The sequence below is a fragment of the Gossypium hirsutum genome, chromosome D07 (assembly GCF_007990345.1).
Source record: "Gossypium hirsutum isolate 1008001.06 chromosome D07, Gossypium_hirsutum_v2.1, whole genome shotgun sequence".
Classification (NCBI taxonomy): domain Eukaryota; kingdom Viridiplantae; phylum Streptophyta; class Magnoliopsida; order Malvales; family Malvaceae; genus Gossypium; species Gossypium hirsutum.
In genome coordinates, this window is record NC_053443.1 from 46,748,148 (window position 1) to 46,758,901 (window position 10,754).

Below are 10,754 nucleotides of genomic sequence, written 5' to 3' on the forward strand. Positions count from 1 at the left end.
GGATCGAACATAGGCCAACCGTAGGGTCGATATGTTATAATTAAGCTATAAAACATGAATACTAGCCATCCATTAGCATGAAATTTGATATAAATATGTTTGTTGAAATGTTATAAGATAAGGAATATTTATTACATGCAATGTATTATCTGAAAAATGTTACCTATGATCTATATCTATTATTCTGAGCATGCACATCGTAAATATATCTATTATCTGTTAGTATTTCATTTTCATCTGGGATAGGGTTTGATATATGGAGGAAGTGTGGGCAATGTAATAATCTGCCGTATTTGGTGGCTCATCCACATATATATAATTTTGTAAATGGCGATATATCGCCTAATGTACTGGCAGCTCTACTACAAATATTCTAAAAAGTATCATACCAACACTAAGTGGTGTGTAGAGCTAGATAAGTATTTAATACCCTATATAGTGTGTAGGGATGGTCGAAGATGGTGTGTAGTTGATGGGGGTAGGATTGTAAATTTGCATTTGATTATGATTTTGTATAAGATAGTCGTTCTGTATCTGCCCTGCTACGTAATAAATATGAAATTAAATATGTAATTTTGTTTTGTTTAAAGTTATACACTGAGTTATGAAAACTCACTTCTTGTTTGTCTATCACTTTTAGGTAACCCTCAAACTTAGGCGGGTCGGTGTGACAGGAGCTCGGTTATAACCACATTTTCATATATTTGATTTAATTAAATTTGGGTTAAGATTTTTGTAAATTTTGGACTGTTTTGGATTTTGGACTTTATTTTTGTATTTCCCATAATACTATTTAAAAGTTTTTATAGAAAAAATTCACTTTTCTGAAAAAATAATGGATTTTACACAACAAACAGTGTATTTCCAAAATTTAGCTTTTTGAGAATTTTCGCTTCAAAGGTACACGGTTTCAGAAAACGTAAACAAACAACGCTTTCAATAAAACAACTAAGTAAAGATATGTTTTTCACAAATCGAGTTTTCTTCTGATACGGGTTTATGATGTTTTCAAAATATTCGAAATCTAGATTTTCAACCATTTTATGGTAACACCTCTAGATTTGGCCATAACGTCTAGGTCAGGTTTGGGTTGTTACAATAGTTGTTCGCCACAAGGCATTTTTTGTGCCTTCGACCTTCATCGCTTCATTTTCTCCTCGTCATGGACTCCTTTTTCGAAAAATTACATTTATGTCCTATGTCTGTTTCCGACTCATAAGAATTTTATAAATAAAAAAATAAACCTACGTGGAAATGATAGTCCACGGTCTATTTCCTAAGAACCATAACATTGACAAAAAATAATAATTATATAAAATATATATAATATTGCATTCATTTACATACATTTCCCTAAACATGCGAATAATTACAAGAATGACACATCTTATCAAATATTAATCAAAAAAGATAAAAAGAGAGATTTGGTCTCAATTTACACCATAAACATAACACAACTTGGTTTTGATACCAATTGTTGGAAAAAAATTGGTTTGAAAACAATTTTCTTGCATAGTAGAAAATTAAAATTTTGAAAATTAACCTAATTTGTGATATTTATAACAATAAACCTTAACCAAATTTGTACTTGCGTTTTCGGCATATCGGACGTTCGTTGTTTCCAACTTTCAACCAAACAAATTTCTCTGCTATTCTCGTACCGTGAAATACTTTGAGTGTGGGCTCGAACCAATTAAATCGAAACACAAAACTAGAAAAAGTTTTCTCTCCTTTTGGGGTAAAACCGAAAATCCTATCTTCTTAATAAAAACGGTAGAATTGTTATTTTGAAAAAATATATGTAATAGTTGAGAATAAATTCTCTCTATTTTTCGGCAAAATAACAATCTCTCAAAATTATGTAAATAACTTTAACGATGCCATCTATTTATAGGGAGAGAAGGTACAACCCTTATTGAATTGTAGAGGTTTATTTCAAATAGAAAAACAACTTACTAGTCCAACTAAGAGAGGGAGAGAGACTAATAGGGTGTGTTTCCCCTCATATGTATCATGATGGGGATTCGGGCCTTTCTCACATCGAGTTTAATTACGAATACTTCCTTGGCCTTTTTGACCCAGTAATCTGTAATGTGATCCAACTCGATTCGGTTTTTCTATTTTCCAAAATAAACTTTAATATTCTATGTTAAATAATTTTCTCATCCCTATTTTACCCCAGTAAAATTTTGACAATCTTACCATTGGTAAATTTTTTTACGATTTTACCCTTGATAAAATTTCAAGAAAATATGTTCAATATTTCATAACTCAATATGTTCATTGTGACCGAATGGTTTATTTTCATTTTCAAACTTCAAAACAGCTAAAAAACATACACTCGTTCTTCCGATCATTTTTAAGTAATACAAATAGAATTGCAAATAGATCATTTCCATTTCCATTTCTATTTTTAGAAACCCACATTTATTTTAAATGATTCCATTTTAAAAAAAAACATAATTATTGATGAAAAATTTACATTCCTCTTTTCCTATTCATTTTGTTTATTCTTCTATATACTTTGATAAAATTTTTGGTATACACCTTTATTGGTATTTTGCTTCCCTTTTTTACACCAAAAAGAAAAGAGAAAAAGTTGAGATTGGCATATGTTTTAAATGTTTATCTTTAATACATATGTTTGTTTAAATGCTTGTTAAGTACTTTATACATAACCTGGAATCATTGTACAAAGTTTGAAAGTTTTGGTTTTATTGAATTTCATTTATGCTTTATTTTTTATTGAAATTCAACATGTTTTAGAATCTTGCTTAAATGTTACAATATTTTGTAACATAATTTTTCAAGGAATACTTTTATTAAAGGGGAGTATGTCTTGAAAATATTTAAATTATTTAAGGAAAGTTTCACAAAATGTTCAACTTTTGTTATCTCAAAAAAATAAAATTGTCAGCTTTGATTTATCAAGTTTCTAATATAACAATATTTAAGATAAATTTGAGAGTTCGGTTTTAATATTAGATTTAGAGAAGGAGTTGCAGCTTAAGATAGGGAAAGGGACGTGTCCAGATTTGAATTCCAACTATGCTCTTTCTTGCAAAGTGCTGATGACTGTTTGTGCAATTGAAGGAGTTTGGTTGACTCAATGTTTTGTCTAAGTGGCGAAGCCTGGCTATTTTGAGTCATGACTTGCTTAATTAGGACTTGATGCAGGTCCGCTTGTATGCGACCAAATCTCTAATATTCATGACACCACCACATGCCTGTCTTTTTTTTTTCCTTGGGGCTTTCATAACACATGGAAAGAAGAAACATGTTTAGCAATACCTAGATCGAAAGAGTTTCTAAATTTGCTTCGTGAGCCATAAGGAAAACCTACGAGACGAATTTTTACAAAACTGGTATAAATATTACCTTAATTGAAGTATGCTTTAACTTTTCTATATGTTTTGTCTTATAAAACTTGTTAGTGAACAAATATAAATATAAATAATTATATTAAATATAAGATCTGAACAAGTAATATAAACAAATATTTATATTTATTTAAAACATTAGATCTAAAAACAATTAAATAAACAAGATCTTGAAAAACTAGAAATCGAATAAGGGAATCGAGTTTTACTAAATGTTAAGGCCTGTTTTCTCAATTTCTTTAAGACAGATTCGACCGCTCCTATGGTATATGGAGAAACATTGGTCGTCTATCTCCTAAGATGCAACAACAAAATGATCGCGACAGTAGTATCTATGTAATGATCAATGAACAAACATTGTCTTCTTCTATCATCGAAACTTTTAAAAATTTGGAGAAAAAAAGAAAAAAAAATTTAGAGTGAAATAAATTCGTTGTCTCTAAAGAATTCTGCAATTTTCTTTAGGCTTTTATAAACATTCAATATAGAGGAATTTTAGAAATTTCATAAATAAAGATACAAATCAGCATTAAAAGAATTTTTAAATCAATTTGATTAAAGTCAAATCAAATCAAAATATTTATCTTTTTAAAACAGATTCTATATGATATATGCTAAGAAAAAAAATAAATTACGTAAAATATCTGTAAGCCCTTTTTAGTTGCTCGACCGGTTCAGACATTTTTACCTCGTATCAGGTGCACCTTTTAGTTTTCATTTAACATATTAATACCTTAAACCCATATTTTTCCGTGAGATCTTTCTTCGAGCATCTTATATAATAAAATTTCCAAATTTTACATCTGACTTTTACTGTCAAAATATTTCTTTTGTACAAACAAGACCTAAACACAACAAAAACAACCTTTTGTCATTGCTTGCTTCATCATCTCCTCACACATTGAATATTTGGAGTCTGCAAAATCAGTGTTAATTAATGTACAGATGAAACAGTATTACTATATGAACAAGTTGGATTGAGGTTTTCTTTTCATTTTTATGTCTCATTTCCTTGATTTTTTTTTCTTTTGGTAAATCTGATTTCAACTACTAAATTATTATATAAAAAAAAGTACTCTCTTCAATTTCGTTTACTCTGATTCTGATAAAGAAGACAGTAGGAACATAATCTTTCTCAAATTTATCAAAAAATAAGTAAAAAAAAAACAGTAGCCTCCTATATGAACTCATCAACTATCTATATATGCTCGAACAGGGGTAGTTTTAGCCTAAAAAACAGTAGTAAAAAAATAGTAGGAACATAATCTTTTAGGTATTTGATTTTGGGGTGTACCGTTTTCAATTTCCAGTCCAGCTTCCTCAATCCTCAAGGTCGTGTGAAGCTTAGCTTGATAGGCGTAAGAGCTAGGCAAAACGATAGCGAAGGGGATTTCAATCTTCAAAAACTAATGAAGAAGAAGATGGTTTAAGGATTTTTTTTGAGGAGGATTTTAATTTGGGGTAAAGGTTGGATAGGGAAAATAAAAGGTTTTGAGGAGAAAGTAAAAGAGTTTAGGGGGGTAAAAATGTAAAATAATTAGAGTAAATAATAATATAAATATAAATTTTAAAATAATATAGTTTGATATTCGGTTTAATCGAATTATTCGAATTCAAAAACTCTTGAAAGTCAAAAAAAAAATTCGAGTTGGTTTGATTAACTCGATTCGAAAAATTCGAAATTCAAACTTTTTTTCATGTCGAATTGAATTTCGCTCGCCCCTAATTGAAGCACATGAATGCCACTTTAGTAATGAATTAAATTTTTAAATTTTAAAAATTTATTTTTAAAAATTATTAAAATTATTTTGAAAGTATGAAAATTATAATTTTTTTTAATTTCTAAAATTTAATTAATTGTTAACATAGCATACAACTAAAATTAACTAACAATACTTTTACTATCTATTTTAGATAATTTGACAAATAATATAAGTTTAAATTTAAAGACTAATTAAAAGACAAAAAATAAATGGAAAACTAAAATAAAATGAAGTGTGAAACCTAAATAAAACAATGCAAACTATTGGCTTGAAAATTAGAATGAGGTCTATCATTTCGCTAGATCCAATTCCATTTTATCAATTAAACTAAAACTCTGGTTACATTTTAGGGAATAAAAATAAGATGGGTTAGGGGTAAGTGATGGGGAGAATAGTAGGAGGTGCATCTAGCAATGGTGTTTAATTGTAGAATCAGTGTCAAATGGTGTGTTTGGGTGGATCATTAGGTATAAATGAACTAATGATCATTTCCTAGAGCACTTGAAAAGAAGAAAGCATAATTTGTCTAAAGGGAAATTGAAGTCATTATGTAATCTACTTTTGTTTTCATTGTAATTCAGCTTCACATTCTGATTACATTGTGCTGTAAAATAACACCAAAATTTTGAATATATTGAAGGCCAACAAATAAATAATATATGTGAGATTCTTTTTAAATTCAAAATTAAAATTTGTTTAAATTTTTTATTTTATTTTTAATTTACAAGCAAACCCCTCAAAGCTTTCCAATTCTTACTACCTACTTTTTGATTGATATTAATTGATGATAATTATGAATTAAAATTTTGGATTCATTATCTTGGATTGAATTTTTAATTCAACATTTAAGATTTTTGATTGAATGTTTTATATTGTGTAATTTGTTATGCTTAATAATTAAGTAGTAAAATTATTTTTGAACTAAAATAAAATAATTGAGTACTAAGCGAAAGTTCTTTAAGATATGAAAAACATCAGAAGACTTACTTATAAATTAAAAATAAAAAAATAAAATACTAATTATAATTTTAAATTTAAAAATATCAATCACTATATAAAAAAATAACAAAACAATCACCATTAACCAATTTCCGTTACACCTATAACAAGTTTCCACTATATAAAAATTGAGTAACTAAATTAAAATTTAAATGATTACGTAATTTACCCTTAAAAAAATTGCAGCATATCAAAATAATGGTTTCATTTCTTATAACTCCACCATTGTTACTCATTTTTTTGGCCTATAAATATTTAGAAATATTGATATTAGATTTATACTTCATTGTTTGGTTGATATGCAAGTGGATGCCGCTAATTTCTTTGAATATTCATTCCAGCTCATTTAAGTACATAATAAAAAATAATTTTATAATTATTCAAAATTTTCTGATTATTTTTATAAAAAAGCCTAAGTTTTTTCTTATAATTCTTTATTTGAGTTGGAATGAATGTAAAAACAGCATTAACGATGAGATTAAATGTGATAGCAATATTAAATGTGATAACGATAGCTAATGTGAGCAACAAATAAAATGTGATAGCAATATTAAATGTGATAAATGATACAATAATGTGAGACAACAAATAAACTAAACGCATCACATTACACCCAATCGCCCATCCAAACCCACCCACCCTTAATTTCGAACAGATAATTTTGAACAGATAGGGATCAGACTGACGTGCAAAAGATAAATCTTCAAAGCTTGCTCAGATACTATCCAGCAATTAAGCTGTCATCATTTCCCATTTTTGTTACCAAAAAATTAAGCCCAAGGAAATAAGATTAAAAAAATATGGAAATTCAATAAAAACATGTTTGTTTTCTTCTTAAAATAATAATAATAAAAAAACAAAACCAACTTCTTCCGAAGATTAGGAAATGAAAATTCAAAGATTAATTGCTCTCAGTTGAAAGGCCAAGGTTTTCCACATCAGAAGCCAAGAAAGAAGGCTTTTATCTCTTAAAACTTAAGACAAATAGAAAAGCCATAGATTCAAGTGCTTGACGGAAGCTTTCTTCCATAATCTAAAAGAAGAGGACATGTATTGAAACAACATTATCCTCAAAACCTAGATAACAGAATCATTAAGCAAAAACCAAACACATGAAACATGGCAAAAACTCCTCCTTTGCCTTAAATCAATGAGAAAAAAGCTCTAACCTCCAAGATCTCTATTTTCAGTGTGGTTAAAGCAAATATCAATCATCATCGAGCAAAGAATTACAAAAAAAACCCAGATCTTAAAAACGATGAAACTTACGAGAAAATGCAAGAATCCATAGAAAACCAAATAAATAAATCCCAGAAGTATCATTGATATTGCATCATTTTCTTATCCTCTAGTGTTATTGTTTTAGAGCGAACACTGAGGGTATTAAGAGATGCCATTGAAAGAATTGGGAAGGGGATTTTGGTGAAAGTTGGGGGATAGGGGGATTTATATAGTCTCAAAACACAAAATTAGGGTTTAGGGTTAGTATATCTGCGTTGGCTCCAAGGATCGGGTTTTTCGGTCCAAACCCGAAATTTAGATTGTTTTAGGTCCAATAACGATGCTAAATAGCAATTTTTTTATCCCATTAGATAATGCGTTCATTGCCTTTTTTTTTATTTGAACTATTTTTTTAAATTTTTTAAATTATTTTTCATTTAAATTTTAAAAATTATCTTAAAAAAATATAAGAAATATTTTTAAAATAATTTAAATATTGGTGGACAGGGTTTTTTAGGGTAAATTATACCACAGGTCATTTAACTATTATCTCTTTTTTTTTTGGTTAAATATTTGACTGGAGGGTGACATGGTAGTTAAAAAATCATTACAATAGCAAATTTAACACATCAACTTTTACATATTATTTAAATTTAGTCGTAATTTTAAAAATTTAACTTCAAAATATAAAACAAAAAAAAATCTTAATTTGATCCTCAAAATTTACTCTCTTTTTTTTTTCATCCGCTTCCCCATCGCCACTACCACCGTTGCATCCACCTCCACCTTTCTTAGAAAAAACCTTCCCTTTTACCTATTCTAATTGTGATAGCTCTTCTTTGTTGTGATTGACAAATTTAAGCCACAACATGTATATTTTTGGAGACCGGTTGGATAGCAAGATTTTGTCAACTTGAACAGCCTACAGGTTGGTTTACTGGTTATGTGAACTCGTATTTTTATTGTTACATATAATGTTGATATGACATGATGATGATGGATCGACAAACTCGATTGAAATTACATATACTAAAAGATCATATATACTGAAAATAACTGAGTGTTATTTTCTTTAATGGGAACTCATGAAATTAGACCATGAAAGGCTTAGAATTCAATATACAGCATGCTGCAATGAAGCGTTTTGTTATTTTTATGATAATAAAAAATATGATGGTTCGTACAGTTTTGATATGTATGGAAACTCAATACAAAATTTTAACAGCTAAAATCAAACTAAAACAACAATTTTAGTGGAACTTAACCTTATTTGGAAAATTTTCAAATCTCACCTGCAAAATCAAATGAAAAAACCATAGGAATTTTTTCATGTGGAGTGTGTCTCGCATTTCAGATGAAACAGAGCTGACGTCATGCCAAGGAAGAGCTGACGTCCTGACGACACGACACATCACGTCCCGATAAAAAGAACTTGTCGTCCTGATGACGCGATGTTCAATAAGTCGAACGTGACGTCACGACATGGCGACGTGTTCCCCGCTTAACCAAGTTTCTTCTCCTGGTTAAACTCTGTTATATTTTCAAGTCTAACTCTGATTATTCTAGGGACATTTTAGTTATATTTGTACACAAAATTCAGCTTATAAATAAGCCTCTTAGCAACCATAGATAGTTTAGAATAATAAGAACAAAATTAAAAGAGTTTGTGGAAATTTTAAGGAATCTTTGTATTTCGAGTTTAGAGTTTATTTGTTTCTCCATCTTGTACTCTCATTTTAGGTTTTTGTTGTTTTGGTGAAGTTTTCTTTACCCCTAGTTTTTATCCTCTTCGTAGGGAGTTTTTTAATGTAAATATTTGTGTCCAATTTTCTTGATTTTCATTCGTGTTCATTGCATAATTTGAGTTCAACCCAACAAATTGGTATTAGAGTTTGGTTCAATTTTTGCATTCAACCCGTTCAGAGATGGCAATGAGGCATGATATCAAAAAGTTCGATAAAATCACAAATTTCAACTTGTGGCAAGTTTGGATGACGATAATTCTAGTTTAGAACGGTTTGAAAAAGGTTGTTACAGGGTAAAAGCCTGCGGATACGAACCAGATAGAGTGGGAGGAACTTGATGAGAAGACACTGTCAACAATTCAGTTGTGCATCACTAACAATGTATTGTAAGAGGTACTTACTAAAAAGACAACAGCGACTCTATGAAGGAAATTGGAAGCTCTATATATGACAAAGTCCCTTGCAAATCGTTTGGTTTTGAAACAACGATTGTATATGTTTCGTATGGAAAAATGTGAGTCTATTAGGGCTCACATCAGTGAATTTGTCACTCTCCTTAATGAGGGTTTTTTACCTAAATATTATAAAATAAAATAAAAATACTGAAACGACATGTTTAAAAAATTATGTACCAAAATGGTACACTCAAAGAGGTGGAGGGTGGTGCATAGGCGGCACCACCCTAGGATTCTAACAAAATTTGACTTAAAACAAAAAAAAAATGGTGAAGGCAGCTTAATAAGCGGCACTTAAAGAAAATACAGGTCAAATACGACTCGTATACGAAAAAAACTGGACCCGAAACCTGACCTACTGTCCTAGATAGAATAGCACAAGAGGTCACGCCTAGGGAAGATGCGGCACCCCTTGGTCACGCCTAGGGCAGAGGCGGCACCATCGGTCACGCCATCTCCATAAGCGGCATCGGCCTACGATGTCAGGCGATGGGACGGGTCATGGCTGAAATCCCGTGAGTTGTGTGTTTGGGGACCATTATAAGGTTTCCAATGCCCCATTTTTGGCCGGAACAGAGAAGAAAGATTTTGAAGAAGAGAAAAAAAAGAATGAAAGGGTGGGAAGGGAAAAGAAAGAAAAAAAAGAAGTAGAATAGAGAGAGGGAATGAGAAAGAGAAGGAAAATAAATAAATAGAAAAGGAAAAGAGAGTTTGTTGTTTAGGGAAGATTAGGTGTTTAAGAAAATGTAATTTTTTGTTATAAATTAATGTTAATTTAATTTATTTTTGTTGTTATTATTGTTGATTTAATTCAGATTTAATTTTTAATTTTATTTTTGTAAGGTATTATTTGGTTAAAAAGAGCTATTAAGGTATGTTTGTATTTATTTTATATTTTCATTCATTCATAATTTATTTTTAATGTTTATTGAAGTAAAAAAGCCTATTTATGTTATGTACATAGAATGTTTTATTTTTTTATGTGTGTTTTAGGTTGATTAGATTTATTTTTTATGTAATTTATTTGGCATGTTATTTTGATTATTTTAATATAATTTTTTTTTATTTTTATGTAGGTAAAAGATGAGACCATTGATATGGAATTTGTGAATGGGACCATTGAGTTGGAATTTATGAGATAAATTAGGAATTAGTTTATATGTTCTAATTTTTTAAGATTTTATAATTGAG

General features: G+C 29.4%; 1 non-coding gene across 1 annotated transcript; it reads right to left on the reverse strand.

The window, feature by feature from the left end:
- Positions 1-6,811: 6,811 nt before the first annotated feature.
- LOC121219729 (small nucleolar RNA Z122) lies at positions 6,812-6,897 on the reverse strand. Its single transcript, XR_005916620.1, has one exon. It is a non-coding gene; the product is annotated as a small nucleolar RNA Z122 (small nucleolar RNA).
- Between the last annotated feature and the right edge of the window lie 3,857 nt (positions 6,898-10,754).